The sequence below is a fragment of the Aotus nancymaae genome, unplaced genomic scaffold, assembly GCF_030222135.1.
Source record: "Aotus nancymaae isolate 86718 unplaced genomic scaffold, 86718_ANA_hifiasm-v0.15.2.pri h1tg000029l, whole genome shotgun sequence".
NCBI lineage: Eukaryota > Metazoa > Chordata > Mammalia > Primates > Aotidae > Aotus > Aotus nancymaae.
Window position 1 is genome coordinate 43,252,568 of NW_026988442.1, and position 17,994 is coordinate 43,270,561.

General features: G+C 39.5%; 1 protein-coding gene and 1 non-coding gene across 7 annotated transcripts in view; one reads left to right on the forward strand and one right to left on the reverse strand.

Annotated features, from left to right (window-relative positions):
* The window catches only part of LOC105708894 (putative tripartite motif-containing protein 64B), a 233,499-nt gene that overhangs the window by 116,742 nt on the left and 98,763 nt on the right, over nucleotides 1-17,994 (forward strand). The gene's annotated exons all lie outside the window — the stretch shown is intronic.
* Nucleotides 13,063-13,201, reverse strand: LOC135277024 (U4 spliceosomal RNA). Its single transcript, XR_010344638.1, has one exon. It is a non-coding gene; the product is annotated as a U4 spliceosomal RNA (small nuclear RNA).

Genomic DNA, 17,994 nt, shown 5'->3' on the forward strand with positions numbered 1-17,994 from the left:
TGATAGATTCCCAAAGAAAACTTGAGATGCTTCTCAAAAGACGGGGATGTTGTGGGAAATAAATATTCCTCACCTAAATCTGCATATATTCACTGACCAACACAATATTAACACAGGACACACAAACTGTTACTCTAGCATCTAATTCCACAAAGCTTGCAGCCTGAAGCAAAATCCATTTATTGCCTTCCACTTCCGTTGGTCCCAAGCCTAGCTCACCATTCTTGAAATCAAAATCAAGGTGTTGGTCAGGCTGTTTCCCTCAGAGCCTCCTGGTAAAAATCTCCTCACAAATAATTCTTGTTGTTGACAGAATTCATTTCTTTGCAGTTGTAGGACTCATATCCTCTTTTCTTGCTGACTCTAGGCTGAAGGTGGTTCTTAACTCTTCTATCCTTTTCACATGACCTTGTTCATCTTAAAGCCAGCAACAGCTCAGTGAATTCCCCTCTTGCTTCAAATCTCTGATTTCCTCTTCTACAACTCTCTGGAGAAAAACTATACTTTTACAGGTTCATATGATCAGATCAGATTTACCCAGGAAAACCTCTCTACCTAAAAATCAACAATGCCAAATAACAAAACCTAATCCTGGTAGCAAGAACCATTATATTCCACCAGGGAATTGTTCAGGACATATATGCCAGAGAGAGCAGATGATCTTTGGGAAAATCTTAGATTCTGTTTAACATATTTACCTAATTACTTTTGGCCTATTAATTGGTCCCTGAAGTCAGTTCTTAACATTTCTCCACTTTTCTATTATCATGCCTGGTGTATTTTCAGGTAGAGCAATTAATTATCATTCAGGTTTAGTAATTAGGGCCTTTGAAATTTGAAGTGATTAAATTGATAAATTACTTTTTGAACCTGTAATTTGATAATTCAACCAAAGACTGATCAGCCTCTGAGCTTCTCTTGAAATGGTCAGTTACCATCTTCTCTATGAAAATTACAATGTGCTTAATTGTCATGGGTTCAATTTTCTTTACTCCATTATCTTCTCACTCATACTGAAATTTGATTATTAGTCACTCATTTACTATGTATTCATAAAAATAAATCCCAACTGCAATGCCATATTTTAAAAGGTCATCTAAACAAGTGGGCAGGATGCAAAAGCTTATGATGGGGAAAGAGATATTTATGGTGCTTCTCTGAACATAACTAAATTGAAATATTGAAGATTTCAGTACACCAAAATAGTTAAGACAATGTATATATTATAATGCAAACAAAAATATCAGTGTCATATTCCCAGAATTACTTTTTAATCTTTTCCTTTTGTTAGCATAAGCTTGGAAAAGGAATTAATGAAATGGAATCTGTTAAAAATAAACTTGATTGCTTCACCTCTAATTCAACAGACTCTTTCATATTTTGCCATCACTTTCAGTACCAGCTTTCTCTTATTTTTCCTTCTTGACCTCGTTCCTTCATTGTTCTTTATATTCAATAATCCAAGCACAAGTCTCTCTGAGAATCTGATAAAAATCCATTGCTCTTTATGCCACAGAAATGAATATATGCACACTATACAACATTTTGCTTTCAATTTGAGAGGCTCGCCAATCATGAAACTCTCTCCACTTCATATCTCCTGAGTGTTGGTATTTATTTTTATGAAAATATATTTAACCACACTTCCTCTCTGTTGCTGTAGCTCTCAGCCTAAGAGAAGCTTTTGTTTCTTACATCTCATTTACTGCCATCATATCCTTGCCCTTTCCAGACAATAGTGTATTTATACTCAATGCACTTCATACACAGATAAGGTTTAAACATCTTTTTCTTAAAAAATCTCTTTCAATATATTTGTTTATTCAAATGTCTCCCTCTCGCTCCTTTAGTGCTCATTCCTCTCCTCTAACTTACAAAGCCCCTTTCCATCTCTTTTCCCTCAATCCAATGCCTCATTCCATTTCCTAATTACCGCTTGTGGAAAATGCTCAGGCAAGTTTCTTCCTGGCTTTAACTAAATTGAAATACTTTTGAGTGAAATTAACCTCTCCCTTGCTGCCTGTATGCCTTTTTTGCACGTGACTCCAGAGCTACCCTTAAAGCCCTCACCTCATCTGCCTGCCCTCCTGCTGTACCTTTACGTTTCAAGTATATGTAGGATGTTCAATGTTAATTTCAAATAATTTTCATCTATTCATTTTCTCTATTTTTAGACAGCAAAGTGAGAAGGAAAAACAGGGTCAACGTCCTTTGTTCCTGTCTGATCATTCTTCCCCTTTCCACTGCTAATTATGAGTACTGTATTTTCTGTAAAAGCTCACATAAGCATGGAATTAAATGCTAATAGTGAAAATAAATATGTTGATAAATTACATTTTTTGTCTATTCAAATATATAGAAAAAAATGACTTTATAGAATTGAATATATTTTAAAATCCTGTTTTAAAAATCTACTGTCAATTATCTTTAAAAAAACTCTTGCATGTAATACAATATTAAAACAGGCATATATATATATTTATATAACTTGAAAATAAAATGTTAAGTGGAGGTGAATTTTTCATTCTCTCTGGAAAGATAATGAAATGGGCTATGTTTTAAAATTTGCTCAGAGGTTAACTTTTAATTGAAACAATTTATGGATTAAATTTCAAAAAATAAACCCCAATACAGAAAGCAGAGTTTTTAATCCTACATCATATCTAGATCTTGATGGCTGATAACAGAATGAAGAAAAGGGGAAAAAATAAAAATCAAAAATAGAAAAATCAATGTGAACCATATTAGTCTGGTGCAGAGAAAAGGTAGTGCTTTCAAGTGTAACCCTTACTATGAAAAGACCCAGATAACACTAATTCAGTGAGTGAGGGGCTCAGTGATTGAGATGGAACACATAGCAAAGGGATAATGCTTTTGTGACTGTAAAGCACCTGGATTTGTTTAGGACAATATGTAGACTTCCTATGGCTCTTTTCTGGTGGCAGGGTCCCAGGTCAGAGTGGAAAGAAGACATTTTGTTGAGAGTTTCTTCAAATACAGAGACAATCGCAAAACAGTTATCTATGGATGCACAGATTATTTGCATGAATTATTTGGGAAGTATATTAATTCTCTCAGTGGCATTAGCAAAGTCAATCAAAAATCATTGTAGCTACTTAGAAATAGAAATACCTGCAGGAATTATGGGAAATGGAAGGTGGGAAGAAGATAATTAAATTTAGCCACCAGCACAGCAACTTCCAGTTTTCAATACTGAAAGGAGAAAATTGGATGATTAAGACACACGATCATTGAATGCTATTAATTTACACAGTTACTCTACTTCTAGGCTGGTGGCCTAAGGAAACACCAGTTATGTCCATATTTATGTTTTCATTGGTATAGATTAGGCATTGTGGGAATTCAGAGTGTCAAGCCAACACAATAAAGTGACACTCTTAACAACTTGCCTTGGGAGGTGCTGAAAAACTGTTCCCTTTAGAACTATATCCTGCCCTACTCTTCATGCTGTTCATAGAGAATAGCAACTACTAGACTAATACTTGCCAAAGAAAGTTTTTAACTGACTTCTTTAAAGAGCAGCTTTTTGGAGAGAGCATTACATAGATTTTATGGAGTTCATTTGCCCCGCTTCTTTCATCTTTAAGTGTATTAGCTGGTTTTCATGTAGCTGATAAAGACATGCCCTAGACTGGGCAATTTACAAGAAGTTTATAATGGACTTACAGTTGCACATGGCTGGGGAGGCCTCATAATCATGGTGGAAGGCAAGGAGGAGAAAGTCATATGCTACCTGGATGGCAGCAGACAAAGAGACAGCTTGTGCAGGAAGACACCCGTTTTAAAAACCATCAGACCTCATGAGACTTATTCACTATCATGAGAACATCATGGGAAAGACCTGTCCCCATGATTCAATTACCTCCTGCTGGGTCCCTCCCACAACAGATGGGAACTCTGGGAGATACAATTCAAGTTGAAATTTGTGTGGGGATACAGCCAAACCATATCATCTGCCCCACCCCTCCCAAATTTCATGTCCTTACATTTCAAAACCAATCTTGCCTTCCCAACAGTTCCCCCAAAGTCTCAATTCAGTTCAGCATTAACCCAAAAGTCCACAGTCCAAAGTCTCATCTGAGACAAGGCAAGTCTCTTTCACCGATGAGCGTGTAAAATCAAAAGCAAGTTAGTTACTTCCTAGATACAGTGAATTTACAGGTATTGTGTAAATACAGCCATTGCAAATGAGAGAAATTTACCAAAACAAAGAGGTTACAGGGCCATGCAATTCCAAAATCTAGCAGGGCAGTCAAATTTCAAAGCTCCTAAATGATTTCCTTTGACTCCAGATCTCACATCCAGGTCATGCTGATGCAAGAGGTGGATTCCCATGGGCTTGGGCAGCTCCACTGCTGTGACATTGCAGGGTACAGACCCCCTCCCGGCTGCTTTCACAGGCTGACATTAAGTGTCTGCCGCTTTTCCAGGTGAACAGTGCAAGCTGTCGGTGGATCTACCAATCTGGGGTCTGGAGGACTGTGGCCCTCTTCTTATAACTCCATTAGGTGATGCCCCAATAGGGACTTTGTATTGGGGCTCTGACCCCACATTTCCCTTCTGCACTGACCTAGAAGAGGTTCTCCATGAGCCCCTGCAGCAAACTTCTGCCTGGGCATTCAAACCTTTCCACACATTTTCTGAAATCCAGGCAGAGGTTCCCAAACCGGGAATTGTTGACTTCTGTGCACTTGCAGGCTCAACACCTCGTGGAAGCTGCCAAGGCTTGTGGCTTGCACTCCCTGAAGCCACGGCCCAAGCTCTATATTGGAGATTTTCAGCCATGCCTGAAGCGGCTGAGAGGCAGGGCACCAAGTCCTTAGGCTGTACCCAGCATGAGGACTCTGGGCCCAGCCCACAAAACCAATTTTTTCTTTTAGGCCTCTTGATCTGTCATGTGAAGTGCTACCTTGAATACCTGTGACATATTTCCCCATTGTCTTTGGGGTTAACATTTGGCTCCTCATTACTAATGCAAATTTCCACAGCCAGCTTGAATTTCTCCTCAGAAAATAGGATTTTCTTCTCTATCACATTGTCAGGCTGCAAATTTTCCATATTTTTATGCTCTATTTCCATTTTAATACTGAATGCCTTTAACAACATCTAAGTCACTTTTTAAATGTTTTGCTACTTAGAAATTTCTTCCACCAGATGCCCTAAATCATCTCTCTCATGTTCAAAGTTTCACAGATCTCTAGGGCAGTGGTAAAATGCGGTCAATCTTGTTGCTAAAATATAATAAGAGTCACATTTGCTCAAGTTTCCAACAAGTTTCTCATCTCTATCTGAGACCACCTCAGCCTGGATTTCATTGTCTATGTTATTATCAGCATTTTGGTCAAGGCCATTCAACAAGTCTCTAGGGAGTTCCAAACTTTCTCACATTTTTCTGTCTTCTAAGCCCTCCAAACTGTTCCAACCTCTGCCTGTTAGCCAGTTTCAAAGTCACGTTCACATTTTCAGGTACCATTTCAGCAGAACTTTACTCTACTGGTTCCACTTTACTGTATCGGTCCATTTTCAAACTACTGATAAAGACATATGTGAGACAGGGCAGTTTACAAAATAGATTTATAATGGCCATACAGTTCCATATGGCTGGGGAAGCCTCTCATTCATGGCAGGAGGGGGAGCAAGTCACATCTTATGTGGATGGCAGCAGACAAAGAGACAACTTATGCAGGGAGACTCCCATTTTTAAAACCACTAGATCTCATGAGACTTATTCACTATTGCAAGAACAGCATGAGAAAGACCTGCCCCCATGATTCAATTACCTCCTGCAAGGTCTATCTACAACAGGTGGGAATTCAAGTTGAGATTTAAGTGGGGACACAGCCAAACGATATCAGTAGGTATGTAATTGACATATATAATGTCAGTATTCAGCAATGCCTGCATATGTTTAGATGTTAGCCTTCTTTACCACTTTCTTTTTTTTTATGTTTTTTATTGAATTTTAGGTTTTGGGGTACATGTGAAGAACATGCAAGATTGTTGCATAGGTGCATACATGGCAGTGTGATTTGCTGCCTTCCTCCCCTTCACCTATATGTGGCATTTCTCCCCATGCTATCTCTCCCCAACTCCCCACACCCCACTGTCCCTCCCCTATTTCCCCCCAACAGACCCCAGTGTGTAGTGCTCCCCTCCCTGTGTCCATGTGTTCTCATTGTTCAACACCCACCTATGAGTGAGAACATTCAGTGTTTGATTTTGTGTTCTTGTGTCAGTTTGCTGAGAATGATGGTTTCCAGGTTCATCCATGTCCCTACAAAGGATATGAACTCATCATTTTTGATGGCTGCACAATATTCCATGATGTTTTTGTGCCACATTTTCCCTGTCCAGTCTATCATCGATGGGCATGTGGGTGGGTTCCAGGTCTTTGCTATTGTAAACTGTGCTGCAATGAACATTCATGTGCATGTGTCCTTATAGTAGAATGATTTATAATCCTTTGGATATATACCCAGTAATGGGATTGCTGGGTTAAATGGAATTTCTATTTCTAGGTCCTTGAGGAATTTGCACACTATCTTCCACAATGGTTGAACTAATTTACACTCCCACAAACAGTGTAAGATTATTCCTATTTCTCCACATCCTCTCCAGCATCTGTTGTCTCCAGATTTTTTAATGATCACCATTCTAACTGGCGTGAGATGGTACCTCAATGTAGTTTTGATTTGCATTTCTCTAATGACCAGTGATGATGAGCATTTTTTCATATGTTTCTTGGCCTCATGTATGTCTTCTTTTGTAAAGTGTCTGTTCACATCCTTCACCCACTTTTGAATGGGCTTGTTTGTTTTTTTCTTGTAAATCTGTTTTAGTTCTTTGTAAATTCTGGATATCAGCCCTTTGTCAGATGGGTAAGCTGCACAAATTTTTTCCCATTCTGCTGGTTGCTGATTCAGTCTAATGACTGTTTCTTTTGCTGTGCAGAAACTGTGGAGTTTGATTAGGTCCCATTTGTCTATTTTGCCTTTTGTTACCAATGCTTTTGGTGTTTTGGTCATGAAGTCCTTGCCTATGCCTATGTCTTGAATGGTTTTGCCTAGATTTTCATCTAGGGTTTTTATGGTGTTAGGTCTTATGTTTAAGTCTTTAATTCATCTGGAGTTAATTTTAGTGTAAGGTGTCAGGAAGGGGTCCAGTTTCTGCTTTCTGCATATGGCTAGCCAGTTTTCCCAACACCACTTATTAAACAGGGAATCCTTTCCCCATTGCTTGTTTTTGTCAGGTTTGTCAAAGATCGGATGGTTGTAGATATGTTGTGTTGCCTCCGAGGCCTCTGTTCTGTTCCATTGGTCTATATCTCTGTTTTGGTACCAGTACCATGCTGTTTTGATTACTGTAGCCTTGTAGTATAGTTTGATGTCTGGTAGTGTGATGCCTCCAGCTTTATTCTTTTTGCTTAGAATTGACTTGGCTATGCGGGCTCTCTTTTGGTTCCATATGAAGTTTGAGGTGGTTTTCTCCAGTTCTGTGAAGAAGGTCTTTGGTAGTTTGACGGAGATAGAATTGAATCTATAAATTACTTTGGGCAGTATGGCCATTTGATTCTTCCTAACCATGAACATGGAATGTCTCTCCATCTGTTTGTGTCCTCTCATTTCGTTGAGCAGTGGTGGTGGTTTGTATTTCTCCTTGAAGAGGTCCTTTACATTCCTTGTTAGTTGTATTCCTAGGTATTTTATTCTCTTTGTAGCAATTGTGAATGGCAGTTCGTTCTTGATTTGGCTCTTTTTACGTCTGTTATTGGTGTATAGGAAAGCTTGTGATTTTTGCACATTGATTTTGTATCCTGAGACTTTGCTGAAGTTGCTTATCAGTTTCAGGAGATTTTGGGCTGAGATGATGGGGTCTTCTAGATATACAATCATGCCGTCTGCAAATAGAGACAATTTGACTTCCTCCTTTCCTATTTGAAGATCCTTTATTTCTTTTTCTTGCCTGATTGCTCTGGCTAGAACTTCCAGTACTATATTGAATAGGAGTGGTGAGAGAGGGCATCCTTGTCTAGTGCCAGATTTCAAAGGGAATGCTTCCAGTTTTTGCTCATTCAGTATGATACTGGCTGTTGGTTTGTCATAAATAGCTTTTATTATTTTGAGATACGTTCTGTCAATATTAAGGGTTTTTAGCATAAAGGGCTGTTGAATTTTGTAGAAGGCCTTCTCTGCATCAATTGAGACAATCACGTGGTTTTTGTCTTTGGTTCTGTTTATGTGGTGAATTATGTTTATAGACTTGCGTATATTGAACCAGCCTTGCATCCCCAGGATGAATCTTACTTGATCATGGTGGATAAGCTTTTTGATGTGTTGTAGCAATCGGTTTGCCAGTATTTTATTGAAGATTTTTGCATCTATGTTCATCATGGATATTGGCCTGTACTTTTCTTTTCTTGTTGAGTCTCTGCTGGGTTTTGGTATCAGGATGATGTTGGTTTCATAAAATGATTTGGGAAGGATTCCCTCTTTTTGGATTATTTGGAATAGTTTCAGAAGGAATGGTACCAGCTCCTCTTAGTATGTCTGGTAGAATTCGGCTGTGAACCCATCTGGACCTGGGCTTTTTTTGGGTGGTACGCTCTTAATTGCTGCCTCGACTTCAGACCTTGTTATTGGTCTATTCAGGGTTTCAACTTCTTCCTGGTTTAGGCTTGGGAGGAGGCAAGTGTCCAGGAATTTATCCATTTCTTCCAGGTTTTCTAGTTTATGTGCATAGAGTTGTTTGTAATAATCTCTGATGATGGTTTGAATTTCTGTGGAATCTGTGGTGATATCCCCTTTATCATTTTTTATTGCATCTATTTGGTTATTTTCTCTTTTCTTTTTTTTAATCTGGCTAGTGGTCTGTCTATTTTGTTGATCTTTTCAAAAAACCAGCTCCTGGATTTATTGATTTTTTGAAAGGTTTTTTGTGTCTCTATCTCCTTCAATTCTGCTCTGATCTTAGTTATTTCTTGTCTTCTGCTAGGTTTTGAGTTTTTTTTTGATCTTGCTCCTCTAGCTCTTTCAATTTTGATGACAGGGTGTCAATTTTAGATCTCTCTTGCTTCTCATGTGGGCACTTATTGCTATATATTTTCCTTTAGAGACTGCTTTAAATGTGTCCCTGAGATTCTGGTATGTTGTGTCTTCGTTCTCATTGGTTTCAAAGAACATCTTTATTTCTGCCTTCATTTCATTGTTTATCCAGTCAACATTCAAGAGCCAGTTTTTCAGTTTCCATGAAGCTGTGCAGTTCTGGGTTAGTGTCTGAATTCTGAGTTCTAACTTGATTGCACTGTGGTTTGAGAGACTGTTTCTTATGGTTTCCATTCTTTTGCATTTGCTGAGGAGTGATTTACTTCCAATTATGTGGTCAATTTTAGAGTAGGTGTGATGTGGTGCTGAGTAGAATGTATATTCTGTGGATTTGGGGTGGAGAGTTCTGTAAATGTCTATTAGGTAAATGTCTCTTAGGTTTGCTTGGTCCAGGTCTGAGTTCAAGTCCTGGATATCCTTGTTAATTTTCTGTCACGTTGATCTGTCTAATATTGACAATGGGGTGTTCAAGTCTCCCACTATTATTGTGTGGGAGTCTAAGTCTCTTTGTAAGTCATTAAGAACTTACCTTGTGTATCTGAGTGCTCCTGTATTGGGTGCGTATATATTTAGGATCATTAGCTCTTCTTGTTGCATTGATCATTTTACCATTATGTAATGTCCTTCTTTGTCTCTTTTGATCTTTGTTGCTTTAAAGTCTATTTTATCAGAGGTGAGAATTGCCACTCCTGCTTTTTTTTTTTTGCTCTCCATTTGCTTGGTAAATCTTCCTCCATCCCTTTATTTTGAGCCCTTGTGTATCCTTGCATGTGAGATGGATTTCCTGGATACAGCACACTGATAGGTTTTGGCTTTTTATCCAGTTTGCCAGTCTGTGTCTTTTGATTGGGGCATTTAGTGCATTTACGTTTAGGGTTAATATTGTTATGTGTGAATTTGATACTGCCATTTGCAAACCACCATGGCATATGTGTACCTGTGTAACAAACTTGCACATTCTGCACATTTACCCCAGAATTTTTAAGTATTATAATAATAATTAAAAAAGAAATTACCAAATGTTGAAATAAAAGAGGCACACTTCAGAATTCTTCCCCACATGGAGATTGTCTCAAGACATCAGTTAATCCACAACCCCACCCTGTCTTCAATGTTGCTGGCCAGGCTAATGGATCACCCGCGATTACAAATAAGTCCTCCAGCAAGCCATGTACATCCTGCACCTCCATGCCTCTTCTGCATACCCTGCATACCAAAATTTCTTCTTACAACCCTGCTTTCTGCCCAGAAAACTGAAGTGGCTTCTTGAGATATGAATTTGTCCTTTCCCCATTGCGAAAATCTGGAATGAAGTCTCTTTCTTTAAACAAACAAAAAAAAGTTCTTTTAAACTTAATGATAGTAAACCTTTCATGCTTACTTCTTGTCTTTATTACACTTGCTTAAGCAAAACAACCTTGGTTAAATCGTTCCTACAATTATTAATCCTGCTATTAATATAATAATTAGGTGGCCGGGCATGGTGGCTCATGTCTGTAATTCCAGCACTTTGGGAGGCCAAGGTGGGCGGATCACAAATTTAGTAGTTCAAGACCAGCCTGACCAAAATGGTGAAACCCCGTCTCTATTAAAAATACAAAAATTAGCTGGGCATAGTTGTGTGTGTCTGTAATCTCAGTTAATTGGGAGGCTGAGGCATGAGAATTGCTTGATCCCAGGAGGTGGAGGTTGCAGTCAGCCAAGATCACACCACTGCACTCAAGCCTGAGTGAAAGAGAGACTCTGTCTCAAAAAAAAAAAAAAAAAAGTCTCAGGTTAGCCAGGTGCGGTGACTCACGCCTTTAATCCCAGCACTTTGGGAACCCGACGTGGGTGGATCATTCGAGGTGGGGAGGATGATCCAAGGTCAGGAGTTCCAGACCAGCCAGATCAACATCATCAAACCCCGTCTCTTTACTAAAATGCAAAAAAACAAAACAAAACAAGAAAGCCGGAAGTGGCGGCGCGAGCCTGTAATCCCAGCTACTTGGCAGGAGAATCACTGGAACCCGGGAGGCAAAGATTGCAGTGAGCTGAGATCGTGCCATTGCACCCCAGTCTGGGCAAAAGAGCGAAACTCCATCACAAAACAAAACAATCTCAAGCTGCCTGCTCAAAGGACCAGAAGCCAGGAAGGTTATAAAGGCTAAACTTTAAAAATAATTTTTATTCTTTTCATGTGTGAGCAGCCATATAGTATATTATTTACAAATACACAAGGCTACAGGCAAACACCTTCTGGGGTGGGCCTGGCTCGCTCAGGGAAGAAGCCCTGTGTGAAAAGGCCGTACCTGCCGGGCGCGGTGGCTCACGCCTATAATCCCAGCACTGTGGGAGGCCGAGCGGGTGGATCACGAGGTCAAGAGATCAAGACCATCCTGGTCAACAAGGTGAAACCCCGTCTCTACTAAAAATATTTTAAAAATTAGCTGGGCATGGTGGCGCATGCCTGTAGTCCCAGCTACTCGGGAGGCTGAGGCAGGAGAATTGCCTGAACCCAGGAGGCAGAGGTTGCGGTGAGCCGAGACCGCACCATTGCACTCCAGCCTGGGTAACAAGAGCGAAACTCCGTGTCAAAAGAAAAAAGAAAAAAGAAAAGGCTGTACCTTTGGCTGTGACTCCTTCTTCAATCAGCCAGCATTTGATCATGTCTTCTGTCATTCAGGGTCTGAGGCGGCGGGGACTTAAACCTTATCCAATCAGCGGGGCTGCTCTGGGAACCGTCCAATCAGGCACGGAGCTGGAGCGGAAAGGCTGGCTTCTGGGATGTGGCGGCGGTTTTGTCTCTTGCTGCCGCCGGAGTTCCAGGTTTTGTCTTCGCTGTTCTCTGCTCCTAGAGGTCCAGCCTGTGTGAGACCTGCTCGTACTGGGGATCCACAGTTAAGACGCCAGGACCCCCTGGAAGCCTAGAAATGATGTGAGTGCTGGGTCCGATATCCCAAGAGAGGGGAAGGGGCTGGTTGGAACTTGGGGGAACTCAGACCTCCCCGCAGTCAGTTCAGCGATCTGTGCCCCAAGTTCTCCTTGCCTAGCTCCACTTCAGTCCCCTTCAGCAATAAGATGGCGGCTGCGCAGTGACTGTGCCCTGGCCTGGAGCCCTCTCTGGGCAGCTCTGCATCCGCAGCTCCGGGTCTCTCCCAGATTTTCTCTTTTAGGGACCACCGGAGGGTTGACAGGGGAGAATCCTGACTCAGCTTCCGGGTCATGAATGGGAAGAGCTTTGGTTTCCTTTATGGGGTTCTCAGTTTCTCATTTCTCCTATTAAAAATTTGTGGGAGTTATTGCGAAAATGTTTTTTATGACTGGGTGATTTCAAGCAGAATTCCAAGGCTTTGCTTTTAAAATGCTACCAAGAAAAACAATAGGGAAAATCTCGTTTACATTTTAGCTGTAGAAAATGAATACATTTCCTGTCAAGCGCAGTAGCTCATGCCTGTAATCCTAATACTTTGAGAGGCCAAGGGTGGTGGATCACCTGAGGTCAGGAGTTTGAGACTAGCCTGACGAACGTGGCAAAATCCCGTCTTTACTAAAAATACAAAAATTGGCCAGGCGTGGTTTAGGGCGTTTATAATCACAGCTACTGGGGAGGCTGAGGCCAGACAATTGCTTGAACCCAGGTGGCAGAGATGCATTGAATCCAAGATCATGCCACTTCACTCCAGCCTGGGCGAAAAAGCGATATTCCTTCTCAAAGGAAAAAAAAAAAATTTTTTTTTTTACAAGAAAACGTAGATAATTGCTGAGTTATGTAGAGTAATAAAAATATCACCTCATCTTTTTGCAGGGTAAATTTGTACAGTAAATATCTCTGTTCTATATCCTATTATCTTGACTTCTGAGTTTCATGCTAAATTTTATGAGATAAGACTTGGTGCCTCCTAGAAATATTCCCGTATGACTAATTGTTTACTACATGATTTTTTTTTTTTTAATTGAGTCTCTGTAGAGACTCAAAAATTGCCAATGCCGACTATATTGCAAGTCGTCCTGGGGGGTATTGGAAAAAGTTTTCAATTAGCAATAATCGCGTCTCGGATAAACATCATTAGCTACGATACTGCCACTGCCACTGTGAGGAATTGTCACATTGCTTTTCACAATGGTTGAACTAATTTACACTCCCACCGGCAGTGTATGAGCATTCCCATTTCTCTGTAACCTTGCAAGCATCTGTTGTATATTCACTTTCTAATATTAACCATTCTCACTGGTATGTGATGATATTTCATTGTGGTTTTTCTTTGAATTTTTCTAATAATTAGTGATGAGCATTTTTTATATGCTTGTTAGCCACATGTATTTTTTCTTTTAAAAATATCTTTTTCATGTTTTTTGTCTACTTTTTATTGAGTTTTTTTAATTTTCTGTAAACTTAGGTTTCTTATAAATCATGAGTACTGGACCTTTATCAAGAGCATAGTTTGCAAATATTTTCTTTTATTCTGTGTGTTGTTTGTTTACTGTGTTGATGGTTTCCTTTGCTGTGAAGAAGCTTTTTAGTTTAATTAGGTTCCATTTGTCAATTATTGTTTTTATTGCAATTGCTTTTGACATCTTTATTTAAAAATTACCTGTTTCTACATCTACAGTGGTATTTCCTAAGTTATCTCACATTTTGTGTTTTTTTTTTTTATAAATTGAAGTTTTACATTTAAATCTTTAATATATCTTGAGTTGATTTTTGTATATGGTTTAATGAAAGCATTCAGTTTCAATCATATACATAGTGCTAACTAGTTCTCCCCGCACCATTTATTAAATAGGGAATTCTCCCCAGATTCCTTCTGTTAGCTTTGTCAAAGACCAGATGGTTGTAGGTATGTGGCATTATTTCTGGGCTCTCTATTCTGTTGCATTGGTCTATGAATGAGTTTGATTTTGTATCAGTACTGTGTTGCTTTGTTTACTGTAGCCCTGTAGCATAGTTTGAATTCAGGTAATGTAATGCCTTAAGCTTTGTTCTTTTTGCTTATGATTGCCTTGACTATTTGGACTCTTTTTTGGTTCCATATAAATTTTAAAATATATATATATATATTGTTCTGTTAAGAAAAATGTTTGGTAGTTTGATAAAAGTAGCATTAAATCTGTAATTTTTGGGGCTGTATACCATTTAAATAATATTGGTCTTTTCTATCCATGAGCCTGAAATGGTTTTCCATTTGTTTGTTTCATCTCTGACTTCTTTAAGCAGAGTTTTGTCAGTCTTGTCATAAAGATCGTTCACCTCCCTCATTAGCTGTGTTCCCAGATATTTTATTCTCTTTGTAGTGATTGTGAATGGAATTTCATTTTTGATTAGGCTTTTGGCATGCATGTTTTTGATTTATAGAGATGCTACTAATTTTTGTGCATCTATTTTGTATGCTGAAATTTTTCTGAAGTTTTTTGTCAGTTTAGAATGCATTTCTGCTAAGATTATAGGGTTTTTCAGATACAGCATTATGCCTTCTGCAAACAAAAATAAGTTTCTTCCTCTCTTCCTGTTTGCATGTCATTTATTTTTTTATCTTGCCTGATTGCTCTGACAAGGACTTCCAATTTTATGTTGAATAGGAGTGTTGAAAGAAGGCATCCTTGTCTTGTGCCAGTTTTCAAAGAAAAATGATTCCAGGTTGTGCGTATTCAGTATGTTGGCTGTGGGTTTGTGATAGATAATTCATTATTTTGAAGTATGCAGCTTCCATGCCTAGTTTGTTGAGGCTTTTTAACATGAAAATGTTAAATTTTATTGGAAGTCTTTTCCGCATCTATTGACATAATTTTGTGTTTTCTGTCTTTAGTTCTGTTTATGTGATGAATCACATTTTTTCTTCTTTTATTTTTATTTTTTGAGAGTCTCACTCTGTTGCCCAGGCTAGAGTGCAATGGTGCAATGTCAGCTCACTGCAAACTTTGCCTCCCAAGTTCAAGTGATTATTTTGCCTCAGCCTCCCAAGCAGCTGGATTACAGGTGCCCACTACCATGCCCAACTGATTTTTGAAATTTTAGTAGAGACATGATTTTGCCATGTTGGCCAGACTGGCCTTGAAGTCCTGACCTCAGATGATCTGCCTGCCTTGGCCTCTCAAAGTGCTGGGATTAGAGGTGTGAGCCACCATGTCTCACCTCATGTATGTTGAATTACCTTTGCATCCCAGAATAAATCCTACTTGATCATAGTCGGTTAACTTTTTGATGTCCTGCTCAATTTGGTTTGTCAATATTTTGTTGAGCATTTTTGCATCATTGTTCATCAATAATATTGGTCTAAAGTTTTCTTCTTTTGCTTTATCTCTGTGAAGTTTTGGTATCACAATGGTGCTGTTTTTAATTTTTTGAAAGAGTTTTAGTAGAAATGGTGCTAACTCTCCTTCGTATGTCTAGTAGAATTCAGCAGTGAATCTATCTGGTTCTAGGCTATTTTGGTTGGTAGGCTACTGTATTACTAATTCAACTTTCGAGCTTGTTATTGACCTATTAAGGACTTTGATTTCCTTTTTATTCAGTCTTGAGAGAATATATTTGTTCAAGAATTTGTCCATTTCATCTAGATTTTCAAGTTTTTGTGCATAGAGGTGTTCATAGTAGATTTTAGTATATTTTTGTGGGGTCAGTTGTTATGTCTCTTTTGTCATTTTTAATTGTGTTTCTTTGGATCTTTTTCTTCTTCATTAATCTTGTTAGTGGTTTATTTTATTTTTTAAAATATTTTACTCCTGCAATTCTTGATCTTAGAGTTTTTCATGCCAACATCTTCTTCTTTTCAGAAATGATTTTGGTTACTTCTTGTCTTCTGCTAACTTAGAGGTTAAGTTGCTCTTGCTTCTCTCAGTCTTTTATTTATGATGTCAGATTGTTAAACTGAGATCTTTCTCTTTTCTTTTGTTTTCTTTTTTTTTTTTTTGAGTCTCACTCTGTCACCCAGGCTGGAGTGCAGTGCTGCAGTCTTGGCTCACGGCAACCTCCACCTCCCAGGTCCCAGCGATTCTCCTGTCTCAGCCTCCCAAATAGCTGGGATTATAGGTGCCCGCCACTACCCCCGGCTAATGTTTTGTATTTTTAGTGGGCAGGCACCAGGCTTCTAATTGTAAAACTACCCTTAGTCATGAAGATGTGAAAAGTTTATTTTGTTATTAAATATAATTAATTAGCATACATGGATAGCCTCCCCAGTTATGAGGTGAATTTAGGATAAATGACATGGTTCTCTATGTTTTTCTACTTTTGAACTAATTATGATGACTGTCTTTCTGTCTTTGCAGTCTTTTAAGGAGATTGACTATGATACATTTTACAGTCATTTCATTTTGTAATCATACAATTCTGTTTTCTTCTTCCCCTTCCTCCCTCCCTCCCTCCCTTCCTTTCTTTCCTCCCTGTCTCCCTCCCTCTTTCTTTTTCTCTTGTTGCTGAAGTTGGACTGCAATAGCAGGATCTCAACTAACCAAAACCTCTGCCTCCCATGTTCAAGCAATTCTGTCTCCTGAGAAGCTGGGATTAGAGGCATGCTCCACCATGCCCAGCTAATTTAGTTGAAATGGAGTTTCTTCACGTTGGTCAGTCTGGTCTTGAACTCCCAACCTCAGGTGATCTGCCCACCTTGGCCTTCCAAAGTGCTGGGAATACAGGCATGAGCCATTGTGTTTAACATTTTTTTTTTTTTTTTGAGATGAAGTCTCACTCTTGTCTCTCAGGCTGGAGTGCAATGGCGATCTTGGCTCAGTGCAACCTCCACATCCCGGGTTCAAGTAATTCTCCTGCCTCAGCCTCCCAAGTAGCCGGGATTACAGGTACCTGCTACCACTCCTAGCTAATTTTCATATTTTAAGTAGAGATGGGGTTTCGCCATGTTGGCCAGGCTTGTCTTGAACTTTTGACCTCAGGTGATCCACCCACCTTGGCCTTCCAAAGGGCTGTTATTACAGGTGTGAGCCACTGTCCCTGGCCGAGAAACGACTTATTATCAGTTTACTCTGTTGTCTCTTTTTTTACTTTTACAAATCCATTATTTAAAAAACAAAAACAAACAAACAAACAAAAAAACAGTCTTGCTCTGTCACCCAGAGACATGATGTGAGGGGATCTCTCTTTCGATTGTACTTTACTTGCTGTAACACCCAAAAATGCAGAGCGAGGTTGATCTCCCCTAGAATCTTCCCACAAGTTTTGGCCTCTGCCTCAGATTTACAAGACAAGGCAGACTTTGGATTGAAAATGTACAGAAAACTAAGAGAAGGCATTTTCTGCATTGTAAAATGTCAACACAGACATCTTAAAGCCCCCTTTGAGAGTGTGGCTCTGAGCTTTTCAGGTCTTGTTCAGTGTCCTGCTACAGTTCTGTGAGAGGGTCCCAGGGTAAGTATAATCTGATGGCAGAATCTGTAAGTGTAAATGACTATCTTAGGAGTGAAGGATCACTACTATGAAGTATCCAGAGCCATAACCACAACTATACCTATGCATAAAATGTGATACTGGAGTAGCATATTTTGTCTTTCCTCTTACACAAGAGCTACCTCGTTGGGACAGGTAATCCAGGTTCTGGAGCTCCACCAAAGCAGCTCCAGTTTTTATTTAGAAATCAGCATGAATTGGCTGAGCATGTTGGCTCATGCCTGTAATCCCAGCAATTTGGGAGGTCGAGGTGGGTGGACCACCTGAGGTCAGGAGTTTGAGAGCAGTCTGGCCAACATAGTGAAACTCTATCTCTGCTAAAAATACAAACATTAGCCCTGTGTGCTGGTGTGTGCCTGTAGTTCCAGCTACCTGGGAGGCTCAGGCAGGAAAATCACTCGAACCCAGGAGGCAGAGTTTGCAGTGAGCCAATATTGCATCATTGCACTCTAGCCTGGGCAATGGAATGAGACTCCATCTCAAAAAAAAAAA